General features: G+C 59.4%; 1 non-coding gene across 1 annotated transcript; it reads left to right on the plus strand.

The window, feature by feature from the left end:
- Positions 1 to 12,398: 12,398 nt before the first annotated feature.
- On the plus strand, positions 12,399 to 12,517 carry LOC131871461 (5S ribosomal RNA). The gene has a single exon (XR_009369680.1). It is a non-coding gene; the product is annotated as a 5S ribosomal RNA (ribosomal RNA).
- The last annotated feature ends 2,483 nt before the right edge of the window (positions 12,518 to 15,000 follow it).

Raw genomic sequence — 15,000 nt, forward strand, 5'->3', positions numbered from 1 at the left:
GCGTATAAACGGAGATATATATCCAATTGCAACGAAGGAACGTGCCAAAGATCGAGAACAATGGCAGAAATGCTAGTAACGTGCACTTCGGGACCAACGCATCACCGGAAGACAACCGCCAAACATCGAAAGAGTCGCGATGCTCCGCAACCTACGTGCAAAGCGGTCGCACACCGGGTAAGGGAGTGAGAGCCCCAAACATAGCTGGGCGAGGCGCTCACTCCGCTCTTTAATATCTCGTTAATACCGCCAAGGAAATGGCACAAGCACACACACACAAGCATCCTCGGAAGAGGACAGTTCGAGTGACAGGTCAAATCCAAGAGTTCCGAAGACTACCTCCAGGAACAATCGGGAACAAGACCGATTACAAGTCGTCGAGTCTGTTACTGGGCGAACACGAGATGCGCACAGGAAATCGATCAGCCCTCACAATGGCCCAAGGCCAGAGATCGGACTGCTACGATTTACCCCAACAATCATCGTGCCACTCTTCGCAGAGAGGTGATAGACGCCAACGAGCCCGCGCATAGCAATCGAGGTGTAAAAAGGGCGTTGAAGGCAGGAAGCCTGGACGAAAGAGGCTACGAGGTCACCTCGAAGCGGTCTAAGAATCGGGCGCACTTGGGGCGACTACCAGTGCCAACCCCTTATCCCGCGGTGCGTCCGACACACAGAAATTTCCAAGGCGGCCAAGGAGCCTCCCCGCATAGCAATCGGGGTGTGAGGTTACGGATGCAGCATTGATAGCAATCGAGGTGTGAGGCGAAGGATGCAGAAGTGAGAGCCGAGGGATGTAGCAGAGATAGCAATCGGGGTGTGTGATGCAGAAGAGATAGCAATCGAGGTGTGCGGTGGGAAGGGCCCAGCAGCCAGAATGCATGAAGCGACGGATGAAGCAGTGATGACAACCGGGCTGTGAGGAGAGGAGGGATGCAGCCAAGAAAGCAATCAGGGCTCGAGGCAAGGGATGCATCAAGGATAGCAATCATGTTGTGAGGCGAGATTCCAAAGGCTAAACGTGAGAGGCTGCAGGGTCGACTCAGAGAGGTCTATGCATGTGAGAGGCTGAAAGCAAGGTCGACTCGGAGCGGTCTATGCATCGGGCGCGCTTGGGGCGACTACCAGTGCCAACCCCTTATCCCGCGACGCGTCCGACAAAGAGAACGTTCCAAGGCGGCAGAGGAGGTTACCAGCCGAAGGATGCAGTAGCAATAACAGGTATAGTTCCGCGGCGGCCGAGAAGACTCACCGCATAGGAATCGGGATGCGAGGCGAGGGATGCGGCGGGAAGGCCCCGACGGCTAAACGGAAGAGGCTGCAGGGCCGCCTCGGAATGGTCCAAGCATCGGATGCGATTGGGACGACTACCAGTGCCAACCCCTTATCCCGCGATGCGTCCGATACACAGATAGTTCCAAGGCGGCCGAGGAGCCTCACCGCATATCAATCGGGGTGCGAGGCGAGGGATGGGGCGGGAAGGCCCCAACGGCTAGACGGAAGAGGCTTCAGGGCCACCTCGGAATGGTCCAAGCATCGGACGCGCTTGGGGCGACTGCCAGTGCCAACCCCTTATCCCGCGATGCGTCCGATACACAGATGGTTCCAAGGCGGCCGAGGAGCCTCACCGCATAGCAATCGGGGGTGCGAGGCGAGGGATGGGGCGGGAAGGCCCCAACGGCTAGACGGAAGAGGCTTCAGGGCCGCCTAGGAATGGTCCAAGCATCGGACACGCTTGGGGCGACTACCAGTGACAGCCCCCTATCCCGCGATGCGTCCGATACGAAGATGGTTCCAAGGCGGCCGAGGAGCCTCACCGCATAGCAATCGGGGTGCGAGGTGGGGGATGCGGCGAGATGGCCCCAACGGCTAGACGGAAGAGGCCACAGGGCCGCGTCGGAATAGTCCAAGCATCGGACGCGCTTGGGGCGACTACCAGTGACAACCCCTTATCCCGCGATGCGTCCGATACGAAGATAGTTCCAAGGCGGCCGAGGAGCCTCACCGCATAGCAATCGGGGTGCGAGGTGGGGGATGCGGCGAGATGGCCCCAACGGCTAGACGGAAGAGGCTGCAGGGCCGCCTCGGAATAGTCCAAGCATCGGACGCGCTTGGGGCCACTACCAGTGACAACCCCTTATCCCGCAATGCGTCCGATACGAAGATAGTTCCAAGGCGGCCGAAGAGCCTCACCGCATAGCAATCGGGGTGCGAGGTGGGGGATGCGGCGAGATGGCCCCAACGGCTAGACGGAAGAGGCCACAGGGCCGCCTCGGAATAGTCCAAGCATCGGACGCGCTTGGGGCGACTACCAGTGACAACCCCTTATCCCGCGATGCGTCCGATACGAAGATAGTTCCCAGGCGGCCGAGGAGCCTCACCGCATAGCAATCGGGGTGCGAGGCGAGGGATGCGGCGAGATGGCCCCAAAGGCTAGACGGAAGAGGCTGCAGGGCTGCCTCGGAATAGTCCAAGCATCGGACGCGCTTGGGGCGACTACCACTGCCAACCCCTTATCCCGCGATGCGTTCGATACACAGATAGTTCCGAGGCGGCCGAGGAGGTGGGGGATGCAGCGAGATGGCCCCAACGGCTAGACGGAAGAGGCTGCAGGGCCGCCTCGGAATAGTCCAAGCATCGGACGCGCTTGGGGCGACTACCAGTGACAACCCCTTATCCCGCGATGCGTCCGATACACAGATAGTTCCGAGGCGGCCAAGGAGCCTCACCGCATAGCAATCGTGGTGCGAGGTGGGGGATGCGGCGAGATGGCCCCAACGGCTAGACGGAAGAGGCTGCAGGGCCGCCTCGGAATGGTCCAAGCATCGGATGCGCTTGGGGCGACTACCACTGCCAACCCCTTATCCCGCGATGCGTCCGATACACAGATAGTTCCAAGGCGGCCGAGGAGCCTCACAGCATAGCAATCAGGGTGCGAGGCGAGGGATGCGGCGAGAAAGCCCCAACGGCTAGAGGGAAGAGGCTTCAGGTCCGCCTCGGAATGGTCCAAGCATCGGACGCGCTTGGGGCGACTACCAGTGACAACCCCTTATCCCGCGACGCGTCCGATACACAGATAGTTCCAAGGCGGCCGAGGAGCCTCACCGCATAGCAATCGGGGTGCGAGGCGAGGGATGCGGCGAGAAGGACCCAACGGCTACACGGAAGAGGCTTCGGGGCCGCCTCGGAATGGTCCAAGCATCGGACGCGCTTGGGGCGACTACCAGTGACAACCCCTTATCCCGCGACGCGTCCGATACACAGATAGTTCCAAGGCGGCCGAGGAGCCTCACCGCATAGCAATCGGGGTGCGAGGCGAGGGATGCGGCGAGAAGGACCCAACGGCTACACGGAAGAGGCTTCGGGGCCGCCTCGGAATGGTCCAAGCATCGGACGCGCTTGGGGCGACTACCAGTGACAACCCCTTATCCCGCGACGCGTCCGATACACAGATAGTTCCAAGGCGGCCGAGGAGCCTCACCGCATAGCAATCGGGGTGCGAGGCGAGGGATGCGGCGAGAAGGACCCAACGGCTAGACGGAAGAGGCTTCGGGTCCGCCTCGGAATGGTCCAAGCATCGGACGCGCTTGGGGCGACTACCAGTGACAACCCCTTATCCCGCGACGCGTCCGATACACAGATAGTTCCAAGGCGGCCGAGGAGCCTCACCGCATAGCAATCGGGGTGCGAGGCGAGGGATGCGGCGAGAAGGACCCAACGGCTAGACGGAAGAGGCTTCGGGTCCGCCTCGGAATGGTCCAAGCATCGGACGCGCTTGGGGCGACTACCAGTGACAACCCCTTATCCCGCGACGCGTCCGATACACAGATAGTTCCAAGGCGGCCGAGGAGCCTCACCGCATAGCAATCGGGGTGCGAGGCGAGGGATGCGGCGAGAAGGACCCAACGGCTAGACGGAAGAGGCTTCGGGTCCGCCTCGGAATGGTCCAAGCATCGGACGCGCTTGGGGCGACTACCAGTGACAACCCCTTATCCCGCGACGCGTCCGATACACAGATAGTTCCGAGGCGGCCGAGGAGCCTCACCGCATAGCAATCGGGGTGCGAGGCGAAGGATGCGGCGAGAAGGACCCAACGGCTAGACGGAAGAGGCTTCGGGTCCGCCTCGGAATGGTCTAAGCATCGGACGCGCTTGGGGCGACTACCAGTGACAACCCCTTATCCCGCGACGCGTCCGATACACAGATAGTTCCAAGGCGGCCGAGGAGCCTCACCGCATAGCAATCGGGGTGCGAGGCGAGGGATGCGGCGAGAAGGACCCAACGGCTAGACGGAAGAGGCTTCAGGGCCGCCTCGGAATGGTCCAAGCATCGAACGCGCTTGGGGCGACTACCAGTGACAACCCCTTATCCCGCGACGCGTCCGATACACAGATAGTTCCGAGGCGGCCGAGGAGCCTCACCGCATAGCAATCGGGGTGCGAGGCGAGGGATGCGGCGAGAAGGACCCAACGGCTAGACGGAAGAGGCTTCAGGGCCGCCTCGGAATGGTCCAAGCATCGGACGCGCTTGGGGCGACTACCAGTGACAACCCCTTATCCCGCGACGCGTCCGATACACAGATAGTTCCGAGGCGGCCGAGGAGCCTCACCGCATAGCAATCGGGGTGCGAGGCGAGGGATGCGGCGAGAAGGACCCAACGGCTAGACGGAAGAGGCTTCAGGGCCGCCTCGGAATGGTCCAAGCATCGGACGCGCTTGGGGCGACTACCAATGACAACCCCTTATCCCGCGACGCGTCCGATACACAGATAGTTCCGAGGCGGCCGAGGAGCCTCACCGCATAGCAATCGGGGTGCGAGGCGAGGGATGCGGCGAGAAGGACCCAACGGCTAGACGGAAGAGGCTTCAGGGCCGCCTCGGAATGGTCCAAGCATCGGACGCGCTTGGGGCGACTACCAGTGACAACCCCTTATCCCGCGACGCGTCCGATACACAGATAGTTCCGAGGCGGCCGAGGAGCCTCACCGCATAGCAATCGGGGTGCGAGGCGAGGGATGCGGCGAGAAGGACCCAACGGCTAGACGGAAGAGGCTTCAGGGCCGCCTCGGAATGGTCCAAGCATCGGACGCGCTTGGGGCGACTACCGTTGCCAACCCCTTATCCCGCGATGCGTCTGATACACAGATAGTTCCGAGGCGGCCGAGGAGCCTCACCGCATAGCAATCGGGTTGCGAGGCAGATTATTGGGAAGGGAACCCCCTGGGATGAGGCTCAAGCAGTGCCCAAAGGGACTGGAATGCGGAATCACATCGAGAGACCCAAATGCTATACGAGGGCTCAAATCGAATTATCGATTTGGCCACGACATGGACGCATCGGAACGACTACCTTTGCCGAACCACTCGCAATTGCATCCATACCGAAACCAATAGACATTTCCGTTAGAGCCCTCGCATAGCATTCGGGAATCTCGCATGCCCCTCTAAATCGACCAATGCTGGCGCTCAATGAAAATCCGAGCGCTACCACCGTTCGAGCGCCAGCATTGGTCGAGTTAGAGGGGCACGGGGGAGAATGCTCCAGTCAACACCTCCCCTATATAAGTTATTTGTCCGATTCTCGCACAACCGTAGTCTGCCTCGTCGAATCAAACAACGGTCCCAGATTCCGACTTCCGTTCCGTAGAGACCCAAAAGCTAGATGGAGGCTCGCAAGAAAGAGAGTCGGCGCATAGCAATCGGGTTTCTCGAACGTTTAGGGACCGAGCTCACTTGCGGATAGGGCAAAATCCGCCAAGCAACCCAAAAGCTAGACGGGGGCTCGAATCGAATCGCCTAGGCGGCCACAACAACGACGTGTTGGATCGACTACCAGTGCCAAACCATTCAGCAAGACTAGTCTGTGTCGAGGCCGGATAGAGATTCTCAGAGAGCGCCCGCATAGCATTTAGGAGACCTGCCGCGTCCCTCACACTCGACAAATGGTGGTGCACGTTTATAAATCCGAGCGATCCCAACCCTTTCAAGCACCAACATCGGTCGAGATAGAGGGGCACGGAGGGGGCTGCGTGAGACAACACAGTCCCCTATATAAGTTATTTGTCCGATTCTCACACATCCGAAGAATGGTCATCAAATCGGACAACAGCCCAAACTTCCGACTTCCGTCCCAGAAAGCCCAAGAGCTATCTAAAACGTTCATGGCCGGAACTCGATCGCGGCTATACCAGTCCGCCAAGCAACCCAAAAGCTAGACTGGAGCTCTAGTCGAATCACCTCTGTGGCCATTGCAAGGACGTGTTGGAGCGACTACCATTGCCGAACCATTCCGCAGGTCGAGTCCATACCAAGGCCGCATAGAGATTCACGATGAGCTCCTGCATAGCAATCAGGAGACTTGCCGTGTCCATCACAATCGATAAATCCTGGTGCAAGATTTTTGCATCCGAGCGCTCCAACCAGTCGAGCACCAGCATCAATCGACATAAACGGGCACGGGGGGAGGATGCTCGAGAACACTACCTCCCCTATATAAGTTATTTGTCCGATTCTCAAGCAGCCGAAGTCTGGTCATCGAATCGGGTCAAAGACCACAACTTCCGACTTTACCCACAATGCAAGTCATCGAATCTAACATCGGCCCCCGAGTCGGACTCCATGCGTATGTCAGGTCATCGGACCCAAATTCCGCCTTCCTGCGCATGGCGGGCCATCAATATCAACTCGGTCATCGGACCCAAACTCCGCCTTTTTGCGTATGGCACGCCTTCAAATCGGTCATCGGACCCAAATTCCGCCTTCCTGTGCATGGCGGGCCATCAACATCAACTCGGTCATCGGACCCAAATTCCGCCTTTCTGCGCATGGCACGCCATCAACTCGGTCATCGGACCCAAATTCCGCCTTCCTGCGCATGGCAGGTCATCGGACACAAATTCAGACCTCGCCAATATGCCTACGTATCGAATCGGTCATCGGACCCAACTTCCGACTTCATCCATACTGTAGGGTCTTTGAGGTTGGCGCGGTGCGCTCAACCCAGGGAGTCGACCCATCGAAGCATACACCTCCCCTATATAAGCTATTTGTCCGATTCCCACACCTGTGTAGTTTGCACCTCTGACCAGGACATCGACCCCAACTTCCGAACTCGACTGCAACGACGGCACCAGCGCCTTGGTGCGCACCTTGCGACGCACAGTCCCAACATTCGCCTTCCTGCACATGGCAGGTCATCGGACCCAAATTCCGACCTCGCGAGTATGCCTACATATCGAATCGGTCATCGGACCCAACTTCCGACTTCATCCATACCGTAGGGTCTTTGAGGTTGGCGCGGTGCGCTCAACCCGGGGAGTCGACCCAACGAAGCATACACCTCCCCTATATAAGCTATTTGTCCGATTCCCACACCTGTGTAGTTTGCACCTCCGATCAAGACATCGACCCCAACTTCCGAACTCGCCTCCAACGACCGAACCAGCGCCTTGGTGCGCACCTTGCAACGCACAGTGCCAACATTCGCCTTCCTGCACGTGGCAGGTCATCGGACCCAAATTCCGACCTCGCGAGTATGCCTACATATCGAATCGGTCATCGGACCCAACTTCCGACTTCATCCATACCGTAGGGTCTTTGAGGTTGGCGCGGTGCGCTCAACCCGGGGAGTCGACCCAACGAAGCATACACCTCCCCTATATAAGCTATTTGTCTGATTCCCACACCTGTGTAGCTTGCACCTCCGATCAGGACATCGACCCCAACTTCCGAACTCGACTAAAAAGACCGCACCAGCGCCTTGGTGTGCACCTTGCAACGCACAGTGTCAACATTCGCCTTCCTGCACATGGCAGGTCATCGGACCCAAATTCCGACCTCATGAGCATACCTACTAATCGAATTGGTCATCGGACCCAACTTCCGACTTCATCCATACCGTAGGGTCTTTGAGGTTGGCGCGGTGCGCTCAACCTGGGGAGTCGACCCATCGAAGCATACACCTCCCCTATATAAGCTATTTGTCCGATTCCGACACCTGTGTAGTTTGCACCTCCGCTCAGGACATCGACCCCAACTTCCGAACTCGCCTGCAACGACCGAACCAGCGCCTTGGTGCGCACCAAAAGTGCGCACTTTTGGAGGGCACTTTTGTGCGCTCCAAAGGTGCGCACTTTTGGAGGGCACTTTTCTGCGCTCCAAAGGTGCGCACTTTTGGAGGGCACTTTTTGGAGGGCACTTTTCTGCGCTCCAAAGGTGCGCACTTTTGGAGGGCACTTTTTGGAGGGCACTTTTCTGCGCTCCAAAGGTGCGCACTTTTGGAGGGCACTTTTTGGAGGGCACTTTTCTGCGCTCCAAAGGTGCGCACTTTTGGAGGGCACTTTTTGGAGGGCACTTTTCTGCGCTCCAAAGGTGCGCACTTTTGGAGGGCACTTTTTGGAGGGCACTTTTCTGCGCTCCAAAGGTGCGCACTTTTGGAGGGCACTTTTCTGCGCTCCAAAGGTGCGCACTTTTGGAGGGCACTTTTTGGAGGGCACTTTTCTGCGCTCCAAAGGTGCGCACTTTTGGAGGGCACTTTTTGGAGGGCACTTTTCTGCGCTCCAAAGGTGCGCACTTTTGGAGGGCACTTTTTGGAGGGCACTTTTCTGCGCTCCAAAGGTGCGCACTTTTGGAGGGCACTTTTGTGCACTCCAAAGGTGCGCACTTTTGGAGGGCACTTTTCCTGTGCTCCAAAGGTGCACACCTAGGTGAGCACCTTCGACCACACCTTGTAGCACACCAAACTCTGACTTTCGACTTCATCCGCAATGCAGGGTCTTTGAGGTTGGCGCAATGCGCACAACCAGGGGAGTCGACCCATCAAACCCAACACCTCCCCTATATAAGCTATTTGTCTGATTCTCATACATGCGTAGCCTGCAGGAGCAATTAGGACATCGACCCCAACTTTCGGCTTCTAAACGAAAACAAGGTCTTTGAGGTTGGTGTAATGCGAACAACTAGGGGAGTCAACCCATCAAACCCAACACCTCCCCTATATAAGCTATTTGTCTGATTCTCATACATGTGTAGTCTACAGGAGCAATTAGGACATCGACCCCAACTTTTGACTTCTTAACGAAAACAAGGTCTTTGAGGTTGACGTAATGCGCACAACCAGGGGAGTCGACCCATCAAACCCAACACCTCCCCTATATAAGCTATTTGTCCGATTCTCATACATGTGTAGCCTGCAGGAGCCATTAGGACATTGACCCCAACTTTTGACTTCTTAACGAAAACAAGGTCTTTGAGGTTGGCGTAATGCGCACAACCAAGGGAGTTGACCCATCAAACCCAACACCTCCCCTATATAAGCTATTTGTCTGATTCTCATACATGTGTAGCCTGCAACAACGATTAGGACATCCACCCCAACTTCTGAATTCGTCTGCGTTGACCGCACCAAAGGTGCACGCCTTGGTGCTCACCAAAATCCGACTTCCGACTTCTTCTGCTATGCGGGGTCTTTGAGGTTGGCGCAGTGCGCACAACCAGGGGAGTCAACCCACCGAATGCAACACCTCCCCTATATAAGCTATTTGTCTGATTCTCATACATGCGTAGACTGCAGCAATGATTAGGACATCCACCCCAACTTTTGACTTCTTAAACAAGACAGGGTCTTTGAAGTTGGTGCAGTGCACACAACCAGGGGAGTCGACCCATCAAACGCAACACCTCCCCTATATAAAGCTATTTGTCCGATTCTCATACGTGTAGTCTGCAGCAGCGATTAGGACATCGACCCCAACTTCCGAATTCGTTTGCATTGACCGCACCAAAGGTGCACGCCTTGGTGTGCACCCTGGAGTGCACTTTGGTGCTCACCTCGGTGCACACTTTGGTGTGCACCTCGGTGTGCACCAAAGGTGCGCACCTTGGAGCGCACCAAAGGTGTACACTTTGGAGCGCACCACATAGGGTCTTTGAGAGGTTGGCGCAGTGCGCACACCAAGGTGGGTGTTGAGGTGCGTGCCGAGGTGGGTGGGTGCTAGGGTGCGCTCCATGGTGGGTGCCAGGGTGGGTGCGTGCTAGGGTGGATTCCAAAGAGGGTCATAGGGTGGGTGCCAAGGTGGGTTGGTGATATAGTGGGTTCAAAGGTGGGTACTAGGGTGGGTTCCAAGGTGGGTCACAAGTTGGGTGCCAGGATGCGTGGGTGTTAGGTTGGGTGCCAAGGTGGGCTCCTGCGTGGGTGGGTGCTAGGGTGGGTTTCAAGGTGGACGCGAGGGCGGGTGCCAAGGTGGGTAACAAGTTGGGTGTTAGGATGGGTGAGTGCTAGAGTGGGTGCCAAGGTGGGTGGGTGCTAAGGTGGATGCCAAGGTGGTTCACAGGGTGGGTGGGTTCTAGGGTGAGTTCCAAGGTGGGTCACAGGTTCAGTGCTAGGGTGGGTGTCAAGGCGGGTGTCGAGGTGCCTGGGTGCTAGGGTGTGGATGCCAATGTGGGTCATAGGGTGGGTACTAGGGTGGGCTGCAATGTGGGTGCCAAGGTGGGTAACATGCTCGGTGGGTTCTAAATTGGGTGCCAGGGTGGGTGTGCACCCACCTTGCCCGAGGTGGGTGCCAAGGTGCCAGTGTGGGTGGGTGCTAAGGTGGATGCCAAGGTGGGTGAGAAGGTGGGTGATAGGTTGAGTGGTAGGATGGGTGGGTGCCAAGATGGGTCACAGGGTGGGTGCAAGGGTGGGTAGGTGCTAGGGTTGGTGTCAGGGTGGGTGGGTGCTAGGTTGGGTTCCAAGGTGGGTGCGAGGGTGAGTGTCAAGGTGGGTCACAGGTTAGGTGCTAGGATGGGTGAGTGCTAGGGTGCAAAGGTGCCAGGGTGGGTGCTAGGATGGGTCGATGCTAGGGTGAGTGGCAAGGTGGGTCCACAAGTGTCAAGGTGGGTGCCGAGGTGGGTGCCAAGTCGGCGACTGCTATGGTGGATGCCAAGGTGGGTCACGGGGTGGGTGCCAAGTTGCTAGGTTGGGTTCCAAGGTGGGTGCCAACGTGGGTGCTAGGGTGCGTGGGTTAAAGGGTGTGTCACAACGTGGGTGCCAGGATGGGTGCGCACCCACACTGGCCAAGACGGGTGCGGGTGCAAGGTTGGGTTCCAAGCCCGGTCACAGGCTGGGTGCTAGGATGGGTGGGTGCCAAGGTGGGCACCAGGGTGGGTGCACCCACCCTGGCCAAGGTGGGTCACGGGGTGGGTCCTAGGGTGGGTAACGGGGTGGGTACTAAGGTGCGTGCCAAGGTGGGTCATAGGGTGGGTGCCAAGGTGGGCACCAGGGTGGGTGTGCACCAACCCTAGCCAGGGTAGGTCACGGGGTGGTTGTCGGGGTGGGCGTCAAGGAGCCAAGGTGGGTGGCAAGTAGCCAAGTTGCGTGCCAAGGTGGGTGTCGGGGTGGGTGCCAAGGATCCAAGGTGGGTGCCAAGGAACCAAGGTGGGTGTCTGGGTGGGTGCCGAGGTGGGAGCCAGGGTGGGTCCCAAGGTGAGTGCAAAGGTGGGTGCCAGGGTCAAGGTGAGTGCCAATGTGGGTTCCAAGGTGCCAGGGTCAGGGTGAGTGCCAATGTGGGTTCAAAGGTGCTAAGTTGGGTGCGAGGTTGGGTGCGAGGGTGGGTGGGTGCCAAGGTGTGCTAGGTGGAAGCCCGGGTGGGTCGGCATCCCATGGGTGTCGAGTTGGGTGCCTGATGGGTGCTTCTTGTCAAGTTTTAGTCGTCGGGACTCATTTCGAGCCTTAGAGGTCGTTTCTTGTCCGGTTGCCCTGTCTTCGACCTGGGAACCCAATTTTGGTCCTCGGGTCCCATTTTTTTTTGTCTCGCATCCCACTTTTGGCCTGTGGCCTTTTCGGGGTCGATTCTCGTTTTGGGCATCAGAGCATGTTTCTTCTCCTAAAACCCAATATTTGTTTATTAAGTCTCGGAACACATTTTTGTTCTCGTGGACCCATCATGGGTCTTGGAACGCATTTGTGGTCCTTGGGTCCCATTTTGCATCCCGAAACTTGTGTTTTGGTGCTTGATCCCTATTTTGGGTGCCCACCTTGCACCAAGTGCGCACCCGGGGCAAACCGAGCGCCTTGGTGCACCGGGGCAAGATCGAGCGTGCACCCGAGGCGCCCCGAACATGCACCAAGGTGCACTCGGCCCACATGTGAGCGCAGGTCGTTGCGCCCGAGGTGGTGTGTGGGCACCGCGTTGCAGACGGGACACTGCACGCACACGACGCCCCCTCCAGGTGCACGCACGTAGGCCGGGCCGGGTGCACACCCGACGCCCTAGCAAGGTGCGCGCACCCGGGCAGGGCTCACACTTGGCGAACGGGGCGCACTTCGCGAGGGAGGGTGTGCACCTCGACGGGGGTGGGTGGCCGGGGTGGATTCGCACGTGGGTCGCGGTTTGCTAAGTACACACTGCGACAAGCTCATAACGGGTGCGATCATACCAGCGTTAGTGCACCGGATCCCATCAGAACTCCGCAGTTAAGCGCGCTTGGGCCGGAGTAGTACTGGGATGGGTGACCTCCCGGGAAGTCCCGGTGTTGCACCCTTTTTTAGTTTTTCGCCGGGCGTCGCAATGCTATTTGAATAAACCTTTTGCCCGTTTGCGTTCTCGTCGGGGCCGGGCCGGGCCGGGGTGCGCTGCCCGCACTACCGCGCGCGCGGGGGCGACACCGAGCGCGCACCCGAGGCGCCCCGAGCACACAGGCCACGGTGCAACCCGGGCGTTGTGCGCGCACCCCGGTGCGCCCGAGGTGCTGCGCGCGCACCCAGGTGAAATCGGTGTGCACCTCGGCCAGTGCGCGCTCGGTCGAGTCGCGCACGTTGGCCAAGGTGCACGGTGATGTTTCTTACTCTAAGGTTCCGCACCAGACGCCCGGGACAGGTGAGCGAAGCTGGGCGGGGCCGGGTGCGCGGCCGGGGCAGGTGCACGCAGCTGGAGAGAGCTTTGGAGCACACTTCGGAGCGCACCAATGATGCGCTCCATTCAAAAGTTTCCTGAAAAGGCAAAAAAAGTTGAGATTATAGAATTTCCCACTTGAGAGATTGTAAAAAAAAAAAATTTAAAATGAAGGAAACGCGGGTGCCAAGGTGTGCGCAGCCCAGCCAAGGTGTGCGCACCAAGGCGCCCACCCTGGCGAAGGTGCACGCAAGGTGCGCACCCGAGGCAAACCGGACAATTAACCCAACTTTCGACTTCGCGCGCACCTTGGAGCGCACTTCGGAGCGCTCCTTGGTGCGCACCAATCTTGGGCACCTCGGAGTGCACCATGGCGCCCACCAAGGTGCGCACCCGGGGCAAACCGAGCTCCGACTTCGTGCGCACCTTGGAGCGCACGAAAGGTGCGCACCATGGCGCCCACCAAGGTGCGCAGCCCAGCCAAGGCGTGCGCATCAAGGTGCGCACCCTGGCGAAGGTGCGCACCCGGGGCAAACCGAGCTCCGACTTCGTGCGCACCTTGGAGCGCACAAAAGGTGCGCAACCCAGCCAAGGTGTGCGCACCCCGGTCAAACCGAGCTCCGAATCGTGCGCACCAGAGGTGCACGCCATCGTGCGCACCTTGGAGCACACTTCGGAGCCCTCCTTGGTGCGCGCCGATGTTGCGCACCTCGGAGCGCACCCGGGGAAAACAATGCAATTAACCCGACTTTCGACTTCGTGGGCACCTCGGAGCGCTCTCGGGTTCGCACCTCGGAGCACACCGAGGTGCGCACCTTTGATGCGCTGCCTTCACCAATTTCCAGAAAAGGCAAGAAAACATTGAGAAGGTGTGCGCACCGAGGTGCCCACCCTGGCGAAGGTGCACGCGAGGTGCGCACCCGGGGCAAACCGGGCTCCGACTTCGTGCACGCCGCACCTTGGAGCACACTTCGGAGCGCTCCTTGGTGCGCACCAGGGCGCGCAACCCAGCCGAGGTGCCCACCCCGGCGAAGGTGCACGCGAGGTGCGCACCCGGGGCAAACCGGGCTCCGACTTCGTGCACGCCATGGTGCCCACCGCGGCGAAGGTGCACGCGAGGTGCGCACCCGGGGCAAACCGGGCTCCGACTTCGTGCACGCCGCACCTTGGAGCACACTTCGGAGCGCTCCTTGGTGCGCACCATGGTGCCCACCAGGGCGCGCAACCCCGCCGAAGGTGCACGCGAGGTGCGCACCCGGGGCAAACCGGGCTCCGACTTCGTGCACGCCGCACCTTGGAGCACACTTCGGAGCGCTCCTTGGTGCGCACCAGGGCGCGCAACCCCGCCGAAGGTGCACGCGAGGTGCGCACCCGGGGCAAACCGGGCTCCGACTTCGTGCACGCCATGGTGCGCACCGCGGCGAAGGTGCGCACCCGGGGCAAACCGGGCTCCGACTTCGTGCACGCCGCACCTTGGAGCACACTTCGGAGCGCTCCTTGGTGCGCACCAGGGCGCGCAACCCAGCCGAGGTGCCCACCCCGGCGAAGGTGCACGCGAGGTGCGTACCCGGGGCAAACCGGGCTCCGACTTCGTGCACGCCGCACCTTGGAGCACACTTCGGAGCGCTCCTTGGTGCGCACCATGGTGCCCACCAGGCCGCGCAACCCAGCCAAGGTGTGCGCACCAAGGTGCACGCGAGGTGCGCACCCGGGGCAAACCGGGGTCCGACTTCGTGCACGCCGCACCTTGGAGCACACATCGGGGCGCTCCCGGGTTCGCACCGGCGTTGCGCACCGTGGTGGGCACCTCGGAGCACACCAAGGTGGGCAGCGAGGTGCGCACCTTTGATGCGATGCCTTCACTAATTTCCATAAAAGGCAAAAAAAAAACGAGATTTTAAAATTTCCGTTTTGAAAGATAGTGAGAAAAAGGGAATGCTGGTGCCATCTTGAGCCCGCCCTGGTGCGCAGCCCAGCCAAGGTGTGCGCACCAAGGTGCCCACCCTGGCGAAGGTGCGCGCCCGGGCAATTAACCCAACTTCCAACTTCGCGCGCGCCAGGGTGGGAGCGCACCCAACAACCGGGCCTGGGAAGAGCCAATGCGAGAAACCCCACCAAACGCTCTGACAAAAA

Source organism: Cryptomeria japonica, unplaced genomic scaffold (genome assembly GCF_030272615.1).
Source record: "Cryptomeria japonica unplaced genomic scaffold, Sugi_1.0 HiC_scaffold_410, whole genome shotgun sequence".
Classification (NCBI taxonomy): domain Eukaryota; kingdom Viridiplantae; phylum Streptophyta; class Pinopsida; order Cupressales; family Cupressaceae; genus Cryptomeria; species Cryptomeria japonica.